This window comes from Taudactylus pleione, unplaced genomic scaffold, assembly GCF_031769625.1.
Source record: "Taudactylus pleione unplaced genomic scaffold, aTauple2 ptg000517l, whole genome shotgun sequence".
In the NCBI taxonomy this organism is placed as follows: Eukaryota; Metazoa; Chordata; class Amphibia; order Anura; family Myobatrachidae; genus Taudactylus; species Taudactylus pleione.
Genome location: NW_028284919.1, coordinates 4,199,505 through 4,210,582, shown reverse-complemented (window position 1 = coordinate 4,210,582; position 11,078 = coordinate 4,199,505).

Below are 11,078 nucleotides of genomic sequence, written 5' to 3'. Positions count from 1 at the left end.
GATATCTTTAAATTCATATTTAGTTATTGTACTTATTATTATTGACTACTCTATATTTGCAGCAATGTGACATCTATTTCTCTGAAAAGTAATAATTAAGTACTTAAACCTTGGTGCTTGTAAAGCAACTCAACCTTTCAGTATAGCGATCCCCTTTAGATTTGGCATGATGCTCGCAAGGGAACTTATTTATCTTAAACTTTCCAGAAAATTGCTGATGTCTTGAATGAAAATTCTCTTGACAGTACGTTTGTCACAATTCTAATGTTGGGCACATCTGCCTCAATTGATTGTCATTGCCAGTGACATGTACCCCTGTCACAATTCTAATGTTGGGCACATCTGCCTCAATTGATTGTCATTGCCAGTGACATGTACCCCTGTCACAATTCTAAGTTGGATAGGTTACAGTGCAAGATATCTTGCCTATATATTTACATAATATCTCAGATTCAGCCAATCAGCACAATAAACAGCAAGAATGTTACTATGAAAGCAGCAAAGTATTCAAGGAAAGGTTAACACATTTATATTTGTAACACATTTGGCAAAGTTCTGGCAACTTTTTGTAGTTTCAAAAAAATTCTTAAAAGGAAAACCACTGAAAAATTCCTGTAAAAGTACAATTTTAAAAAGTGCCACATTTCTCATTGTTTTCCTGATTTTTAGCATGGTAAAAAATTAGCAGTTTCAGAAACAACTGGAAAAAGAGGCAATACACCAAACCAATCAATCACTGTTCTACACAGCTAGATTAATAATCAAGATAGAGGCTGCCGAAGCATGGAGTGGGCTAATTCCTTTGTACCTGATCTCTCACAGAAAAGATACATAAGCATCTTTTCACCTGGAGAGCCAGCACACACAGCATGCATGAGAATACAGCAAATGGCTGACTAGCATCCAATATGTGCCTTCACAGACATCAAATCTGCCCCACTGCCTAGCAGCACTTTTACTGCTCAATTTTGAAGAGACACCTGTGCCAGACTCACCTCCACAACTTACCGGTAAGTAACATTTACCAATCTTCTGTGCATAAACAGACAATGGGGTAATGTGAGGACTTGCACAGACTGCCAGAACAATGATCCAAACAGTTATTATTTGAGCTATGCACCAGAGTGATGCCAAGAGGCTGATTAACATTAAGTATCACTGCAAATCAAGTGCACCATATAAAAATAAAGGCCTTGAATGAACATTGATCAACATTGACTTTCCATGCTCTCCATCCCCTCCAGCCTACAGTACCTGCCCCATCTTCCACATCTGTGTTCCAAAAAGCTGCCAACCGATATAACAGCTATTGACACTATGAAGTCTGTCAATTGTACACACACAACAAACAAATTAGGCAGGATACTTCAGCACTATTTTCCTCCACAACAAAATGGGATCACACGTAATATACAAACAGTCAACACACACCACAGACAAGTATTAAGGACTATGCCCCACTCACTGATTGATGGATCCGAAAGGTTGGGCACCTTTCAGTACACAACAGTTCCTACCAGGGGCATCTGAAGAGAAGATAGGGTCCGGGGGCATTCTCTGTCCGGGGCCCCCTCCTCTCTTTCCGGCGGCCGGCAGCCGACTGATGCCTGAGCATTAGTAGACTCTGGGCACTAGAGTGTGCCCGGAGTCTACTGCGCATGCGCAAAACACCTTTTTGTACAGCACTGACACCTGGTGCAGGACCTCAGAGAGGTAAATTTTAAATAATATGGGTGCAGGGTGTGTGGTGCGTGCCCCCCTAGACCTTGGGGCCCATGTGCACCGCACACCCTGCACCGATTATAGAAACACCCCTGGCTCTTACCCACTCTCTACCAACCTACAAGTGAGCGTTGCAACATTTACCCCATCTAAGGAAAAATAAGTGGTTGTCACAGGTGAGATAGCTCAAATCAAATATATTAGAGGTGCCCTTTATCTGTCTCTGGTCTCCATTCTATCACACTTTGGGGGGGATGTGTCAAGCCTCTGAAAGTGAAATAGTGGAGAAGTTGCCCAATTAGCTTCTAATGTAATTGATGTCTTTAATATGACAGTTAGCCACTGAATAGTTGCTTTGTGCAACTTCTCCACTTTTTCTCTCTCCAAGGCTTGATTCATCTCCATTTTAACTGCCACATGCAACATTAGCAGTTGCACAGGGCACCCGTTCACTGATGCTATGCAGACCACTAGTGAATGAACATATCTCCTCAACTCTACCGTGATCCAGACAATGTAGTTCTGATCGTGACAGCAAGACATTGACCTCAAATCTGGACTGTCCTGCTAAAAGCAGGATGGTTGTATAAATCAGAGGGAAGTGTCACACACAACCATTAGGATGCAAAGTCCCTAATGAATTGATCCCTCCTGCTCTAGAATAACTCTAATAGGATTTCATATGCTCTGCATAAATTCCAAAAGTAAAATAATTGTGCTCCAATTAATGTTGAAAACATTTTGCCCTGAGTTTGAGGCTTCTTGTTTGTCTTTATTGACCTCTCACAACATAATACTGCCCTAAATATGGAAAGAAGCTTCTAGAGATGAACGGTTCGGTTTCTTGAAAACCAAACACGCCCAAACTTTGGGGTTCAGAGTCAAAACAAGTCCTGGCTAGTATCACTTTTGAGGGTCTGAGTAGAACCGAGTCCTGGGTCGTGTCTTCCTGTAAGTCGGATCTTGGATCTAAAAAATGATCTTGCATGTTTTTGATTGCATGTAACTACCTCCCTCATGATGCCAAAACCATTACATTTAAGGGTGGTTTTACAAAAACAAAAACATGGTGGTCCGTGCACATCTCTAGAAGCTAGAGTATTTTCTCTCCAAAGGATGGCCAAAGCCCAGATACTTTAATAACTAGTTGTAATAAATCCCCGTCTTTCTGAAATATCCCACTCTACAGTACATTATTGTCAGACACTGCTGTATGGTCCTGATTCAGAGTTGGTTGGTAATGCAGCCACAGATGCAGCTACTCTCTCACTAGCAGTTACGGGAATATGCAAATTATAATCTCAGCTTTCCGTTTGTGCTGGAAGGTGCGATGGAGTGTATGAGTGGTAGATGCCCAGGCTGCATGGTCTGTGCATTTGCGATGGAGATTACAAACACACCAACAGCAACATCATATCGGTTGCACCATCGATATTTGTGGTAACCCAGGATCTACTCTAGCTACTCTTCTCTAATGGCCTCTGAAGCAATGAATTTGCAATTGGGAATGCAGCAGCCACAGGTACTGTCTTTATACATTTTACTGACTTGCGTTTGTACTGATGGAGTACCACAATTCAGCTCTGATATTATGACATCTATGTTTATTATCCTAACATATTTTACATTTTATAATGCTGTGTACTATATACTAATACCTTGGTGTATCTCTTTATAGACCTAATTAGTGTCCTGTTTATTCCCATAACATTAGCAATCTCTGATAAACACTTACTACCCCGGCAGCATACAAGTACAGGTACGCATAAATATAAGAAAAAGCAGCTGTGATAGGATTAATACAGGCTTTTGTTTATATGGGGTAATCACAAGCATCTGATGTAACAATCTAGTGCAGCAGTGGCCAACCTGTGGCTCTTTCTTTGTTCTGATGCGGCTCCCAAGCTGGCTCCCCTGACTGACACTGATTTCCTCCTCTGATAGGCATGCAGCTGTTCAGAGGAGCCACATCCTTTGTAGCAGCAGTCTGCTTCGCTCCTGAGACATATATGGGCAATGTAGTGATATTACGCAGCAAACAGGAGGCAGAGCTCAACTTGTGACTGGACCTGCAGCCACGAGGGTGATGCGTTCGCAGACGCTGGAGCCTACCTACGTGACACAGACAGTCGCAACAGGGAAAGAGCTGTGGGGTATTTTTTATTTGTTTTTTTCATTTTATTTGTGACATGTGAGGGGGCTGGAGTGGCCTGTGGAGTAAAGAGAGTGTGGGGGAAGGTGGCTAGACTGGAGTGGCATAGGGAGAGAGAAGGGGGCTGTAGTGGTACATGAGCAGATGCTGTTGTGACATATGAGGGTCTGCTGGAATGACATATTGGGCTGGAGTGACTCATGAGGGGCTGCTAAAGTGACACATGGGGGGCTGCTGGATTGACACATGGAGGGGCTGCTGTTGTGACACATGGGGGGCTGCTGGAGTGACAGGGGGCTGAAGTGACACATGAGAGGGACTGGAGTAACAACAGGGGGGGTTGGACTGTATTATGTGAATCTGTTTTTTTTTCAATGCATTTTGTGGATGTGGCTTTTTTAGTGTATTTTATTTGGATCTGTTTTTTTCCAATGTTTTTTATGTTGTTCTGGGTTTTCATTTCCCTTTAATAGTTGCCTCCACGGTGATTGCATTCATGCACTTTTACATGCTCTTACAAACATCATACCAATGGTGTGACCTAGATGGCCACACCCTTCTTGCACTTATGGCTTCGGTGTGCACGTGATCTCGGCTCTTTGACATACCTACAGATATTTTTGGTCTCTTTGCCTCTGACTGGTTGGCCACCCCTGATCTAGTGTGTGTTATCTGTCTTGGACGTGCCTGTTGTCTTCTTGACTTTCTACACACACAGCAGAGAGATAGGTGGTTCCCAATCCCAAAACAGTAAAGTGACAATAAGTAAAATAATGTTCTCTTTATTAAGCGGGAACTCTTTGAGAACGAGGAACCTTCAGTATATAGTTAATTACAATATTTCATGCACTATGGCACTTTTTCATATAATTATGCAACAATTAAAAATATAAATTTTATTTATCCTCAGAGATTATCTATCTATACCTGTAGTTGAAATAGCTAGTTATCTATTATTAATTATGCAGTTGTACTATAAGTAACTGTATAGATTCAATTATTACACGATATGTCTCAACTTATCCCTTAGCCTAAACCGTAAATTTAGCAATGAGTCAGTATATGTTAGTATTGCTGGCCAGCCAAATCTGTAGAGATGGTGCACTTTCCATTGCCCGAGTGAGTTACATGAAAAGAGGCTGTCTTTTCAACTGTATCTATTGTAATAACTGCAATCTAGCACTGATGTTAGGCCTCCGTAACGCAGTTTCTATATCTTGTCTGGCCTGTCAGCTGAGGTGTATGAGGAAAGTGTGGAACTGTGCCTCAGATATACAGTATACAGTATATATAACAGACCTCTCCAGTTGGCTGCACTGAACTTCCTGAAGGGGCCGGTATGTCACTGATGTCCCTGACTTATAGTAGCTCCCCTGAAATGAGCCTGCCTCTTCAGCCACCACCCTCTGCCTGTCTGAGGCGAATGAAGCTCCACCTTGCTGCCAGCCTCCTGAGGTACAGTAGTAGTTTCACATTAAAGCACTAACTCCAGCTCTGCATTATAGAGCTGCTTCCGGCTTTCCGTACACAGCTGCTGCCGGTTCCGGCTCTTTCCCTGTATTGCTGTATTGCGGGTACAGATTACCGGGGCCCGGGCTTCCTGAGGGGCCCAGCGGGGGCCCGGGTCCGGCGCCGCTCCCCCTCCCTCACACACAGCAGCCCAGCACACAGTGGGTGCTGAGCTGCAGTGGAGTCTGCTCGTGGCTGCTGAGCAGCAGCCACAGCATTCTCCTAAGCCTGTGTGAGTGATCACACTGATCGCGCCCCCCCTGGCTTTGAGCAGGGCAGAGGGGGCCCAAAGCGCCCCCCTCCACAGCGCGGCGCTGCAAAACTTTATTTTTCCGGGAAGGGGGTGTGGCCACGCCTCCCACGATTAGGCCACGCTCCCTATTACCCGGGCCTGCCGTGGCTCTCAGCGGGCCTGCTTATGCATACTGTATATGTTTACAGTATCAATATAGCATACATCTTATTCTCTCAGTGAGATCCACACAAACATTTAAGTATTTTATTATACTGCTCCATTTTTTTTCAAACTGTAGAGCAAGGCTTTAGTTGGATTAGCAACAGACATAGGTTTTTACAGTTAGCTATCAGCATAGGATAATCATAAAACAATGTAACATATATGATTAATTCATACATGTGGATTAACATACATTAATATATACAACTATTAGTCTGTCAGTTACTAAATTGCAACTTCCTTTCAAGCTTTAAAGTGTAATACACTGTCACTCACTCCTCTGAGTTCCCTTAAAAGTCTGTGTGAATGGCCATGCTCGTTGGTGCACAGAAATATTGGCTTTTAATTAAACTTGGTTATAAAAGCATCCACAGTTGGGTTGCAATAATATAGTTTTAACAGTCTCTATTTATATAGTTAGAGCTGTTTTGCTCTTTATATTTTACAGTTGCTGGAGACAATTGTTGGAATAGAGAGAGGTTTTCATATATGTGATCCCTATCAGTATAAAATGGTATTAATTAGGTTATATAGTCATGCAGAAATATGTTTATATAGTGGTAAAGTAAATATATGTATTAGTAGGTAGCTTGTATATAAAGATATTATAGAACTATATTATAGTTATATATTATATATGCATGTGTGGCACCCCACCAACACCCTGTGTTCCTAACCACACTGATGTGCCTCTATGAAAATTTAAAATATTAATGTGACTCCTGCCATTGTCTAATATAGGGCATGATTTAACTGGTTTCATTAAGGTTCAGGGACTATTTGCACTGCCCCCTCAGTGGTGGTGGACGTCAGGGGACCAGTGAGTACTGTAGCAGGCTCAAGGATTTGAACTAGAGAAAAATGGCAGTTGGTGTGTGCAGCTGGTGAGGTAGCTTGACAGGAGATGGGGCTGCGCTGCCTTGATGCTTACCGGAGGGCTGCGGCCGTACTCCGGGACGAGCAGTGGAGGTCTCTGAGGCGGGGAACATCCGGTGGGACTAAGCTGTGTCATCCGGGGAGGTTCCTGAGAACAATCAGCCTAAGAGGGGTGTGTCGGATGACCCCTAAGGGAGTGCCTCAGCGGAACTGCGGAAATATAGAGACACTGAGCTTGTAAAGGAGCCGGAGATTGAAAGCTGATACTGGAGGGGTAAGAAAAGCTGCTGCAACCTCCCAAATAGACACTCAGTGACGTTAGTGCCTATTAACTGGAGGCCTACAGTTGTCCACCATTACATATGCACAGCAGTCCCTTCAGTGATCAGCATGGGGTTTATAGACTGCATTCATAATAGTAAAATTAACCCCCTGATACCGCATATTGGAGGTTAGGTACAACAGTTACCAGCAGTGTTAGGGTGACACTTCAGTGCCAGAACTTGTAATACTTCCACTATGAACTAAGGTTGCTAAGCAGAGAAGGAACTGACTGTAATACCAACACCATCGCAGCAGGATCATTTACAGAGGATTACAGTATTGCATTAAATACAGACAAGTACTGTAGCTGGAGCAGTTTAAGAACTGTTCTTCATATCCCGGGCAACGAAGGGTGCACCCTATTAACTATTTCAGCGCTGAACTAACATTGTATGAGACTTGTAAAGTGCAGTAGTGTGAGGAAAACATTTTCCTAAAAAGGTGTATAGAAAAGTAACACAAGTTTGCAATTGTATTCTTGATGTAACCTTAAACGTTTATCATACTCACGTGAGGTTTTTGTATATATTTTAGAGATGTTAAGGGAATTGCAAAATTAGTCATTTGTTAATTGCCACTAGAGCATACTGACCCATTTATAGTTTGCAGGATCGAAGTCCAGAGTTTGCTAGTGATCTGCAGGTTCCTGAAAAATAAAATAAACAAGAGTGTTAATGTGTGTGTTACTGTCTACTGAAATGCATTGTTGATATATGAATACTGCCAAGTGTTTCTTTGGTCTTGCAAAGTATAATAAACATAAGAAAGGATTCACTTTAGCCATCTTTACTGTTATACTATGTTGTATGATTACATTGTGAATAAACTCATAGTATAGGGTATCACACATGCATGTTAAAACAAACATTGGGGCAGTGATTGTAAAGAAGCTCTGCAGCAGCCCACATTATAGGGAATGGTCTGGAAGACCATGTGCCAGGCTGAGAAGAGGGGGAGCATGAGACACTGACCAATATATATGGCAGTTAAGGGGATAAGTGCAGGTGCAGCGGCAGTTATCTGGGAGAGAGAGAGAGAGGATTACAGGTGTTGGACAGGTGATCTGGAGCTGAGGAGAAACTGCGATTCGTCACAGAGGGAACAAAAAAGGATTGGTGGATAGTCCGGCTGGTGTGAGAGAAGGAGAGAGAGAAACCTGGAAACAAAATAAGTCTGGAGAGAGGATCCGGGGGAGCAGTCTGATAGCTATGTCCATGAATTGAGGTACTGAGGCAAGAGGAGCTAGTTATTTTGTATGGTTGGTGCTGCTGAATAGAAGACAGTAAATATACACAGCCACTTGGTAATAGCACTAATTATTCATCAATTAATCATCTACAGTCACGTATTGTATCAGTCTTTCTTGCAATGATGAGATTCTGCTACTGTGCTGTACATTGCAAATAAATATCTCTCCTATATCCTTCCATAATTAACTGAGGAGCTCATTCAGACACGCTAGCTAGATGCGTTCTTTCACACCCAGCGTATGCAAATTCAGCTTAGTGACGGCATGGCAGGCAATCACACAGCAAGGCATAAGCAAGCCCACTATGCAGAGCTGGATTTAGACCTCATAGGGCCCTAGGTAAGATACCAGTTTGGGGGCCCCCTCCCTCAAACAATCCATATCACTATATGTGAGTTCCTGATTCATCATGCCCCTTACATTGCTGTAAGTAACAGTGGAGTGCCGGCTTCTTGCATTCTACTATATGTATATAAATATATATATATATTAGGGGTGTGCACCGGCCACTTTTCGTGTTTTGTGTTTTGGTTTTGGATCTGGATCTTTCTTCGTGTTTTGGATCTGGATTGGTTTTGCCAAAACCACCCTTCCGTGTTTTGGGTTCTGGGTTTTGTGTTTTGGATCTGTATTTTTTTTAAAAAAAGCATAAAAACAGCTAAAATCACAGAATTTGTAGGTTTTTCTGCTCCTATGCTATTATTAACCTCAATAACCTTAATTTCCACTCATTTCCAGTCTATTCTGAACACCTCACACCTCACAATAGTGTTTTTATGTCCAAAAGGTTGAACCGAGGTAGCTGGATGACTATGCTAAGCGACACGAGTGGGCGGCACAAACACGTGACCCATCTAGGCGTGAAACTGCAGTGGCAGACAGGAGGGGGGGCAACTCAGGTAAAATAGAGCCAGTTTGTACAGGGACCTCCAAATTGCTTCTTTTTACTGCCAGTACAGGTACGGACTGTCTGACATGCCTACTTGGATGCTGTCACCGATGTAATCCTTTAACAGACAGACGCACGCTTGTCGCTGCTGCTTTGAGGATGCAAGTGCGGCTACAGCCCACACAATTCACAAAGACAGAAAAAAGAAGAAGAATATTTTAATTGTTTGTGTAGCACACTTTGAGGGTGTCACCACCCTTTAACAGACAGACGCATGCTTGTCGCTGCTGCTTTAAGGATGCAGGTGCGGCTACAGCCCACACATTTCACAAAGACCGAAAAAAAAGAACAATATTTTAATTGTTTGTGTAACACACTTTGAGGGTGTCACCACCCTTTAACAGACAGATGCACGCTTGTCGCTGCTGCATTAAGGATGCAGGTGCGGCTACAGCCCACACAATTCACAAAGACAGAAAAAAGAAGAAGAATATTTTTATTGTTTGTGTAGCACACTTTGAGGGTTACACCACCCTTTAACAGACAGACGCACGCTTGTCGCTGCTGCTTTGAGGATGCAAGTGCGGCTACAGCCCACACAATTCACAAAGACAGAAAAAAGAAGAAGAATATTTTAATTGTTTGTGTAGCACACTTTGAGGGTGTCACCACCCTTTAACAGATAGACGCACGCTTGTCGCTGCTCCTTTAAGGATGCAGGTGCGGCTACAGCCCACACATTTCACAAAGACCGAAAAACAAGAACAATATTTTAATTGTTTGTGTAGCACACTTTGAGGGTGTCACCACCCTTTAACAGACAGACGCACGCTTGTCGCTGCTGCTTTAAGGATGCAGGTGTGGCTACAGCCCACACAATTCACAAAGACAGAAAAAAGAACAATATTTTTATTGTTTGTGTAGCACACTTTGAGGGTGTCACCACCCTTTAACAGACAGACGCACGCTTGTCGCTGCTGCTTTGAGGATGCAAGTGCGGCTACAGCCCACACAATTCACAAAGACAGAAAAAAGAAGAAGAATATTTTAATTGTTTGTGTAGCACACTTTGAGGGTGTCACCACCCTTTAACAGACAGACGCACGCTTGTCGCTGCTGCTTTAAGGATGCAGGTGCGGCTACAGCCCACACAATTCACAAGGACCGAAAAAAAAGAACAATATTTTAATTGTTTGTGTAACACACTTTGAGGGTGTCACCACCCTTTAACAGACAGACGCACGCTTGTCGCTGCTGCATTAAGGATGCAGGTGCGGCTACAGCCCACACAATTCACAAAGACAGAAAAAAGAAGAAGAATATTTTTATTGTTTGTGTAGCACACTTTGAGGGTGTCACCACCCTTTAACAGACAGACGCACGCTTGTCGCTGCTGCTTCGAGGATGCAAGTGCGGCAACATCGCACACAAGTCACAAACACATTAAAAAAATAGTTTTTTATTTTTTGGAGCACTTTGAGAGTTACACCACACTTTAACAGACAGACGCACGCTTGTCGCTGCTGCTTTGAGGATGCAAGTGCGGCTACAGCCCACACAATTCACAAAGACAGAAAAAAAAAGAACAATATTTTTATTGTTTGTGTAGCACACTTTGAGGGTGTCACCACCCTTTAACAGAAAGACGCACACTTGTCGCTGCTGCTTTAAGGATGCAGGAGCGGCTACAGCCCACACATTTCACAAAGACCGAAAAAAAAAGAACAATATTTTTATTGTTTGTGTAGCACACTTTGAGGGTGTCACCACCCTTTAACAGACAGACGCACGCTTGTCGCTGCTGCTTTGAGGATGCAAGTGCGGCTACAGCCCACACAATTCACAAAGACAGAAAAAAGAAGAAGAATATTTTAATTGTTTGTGTAGCACACTTTGAGGG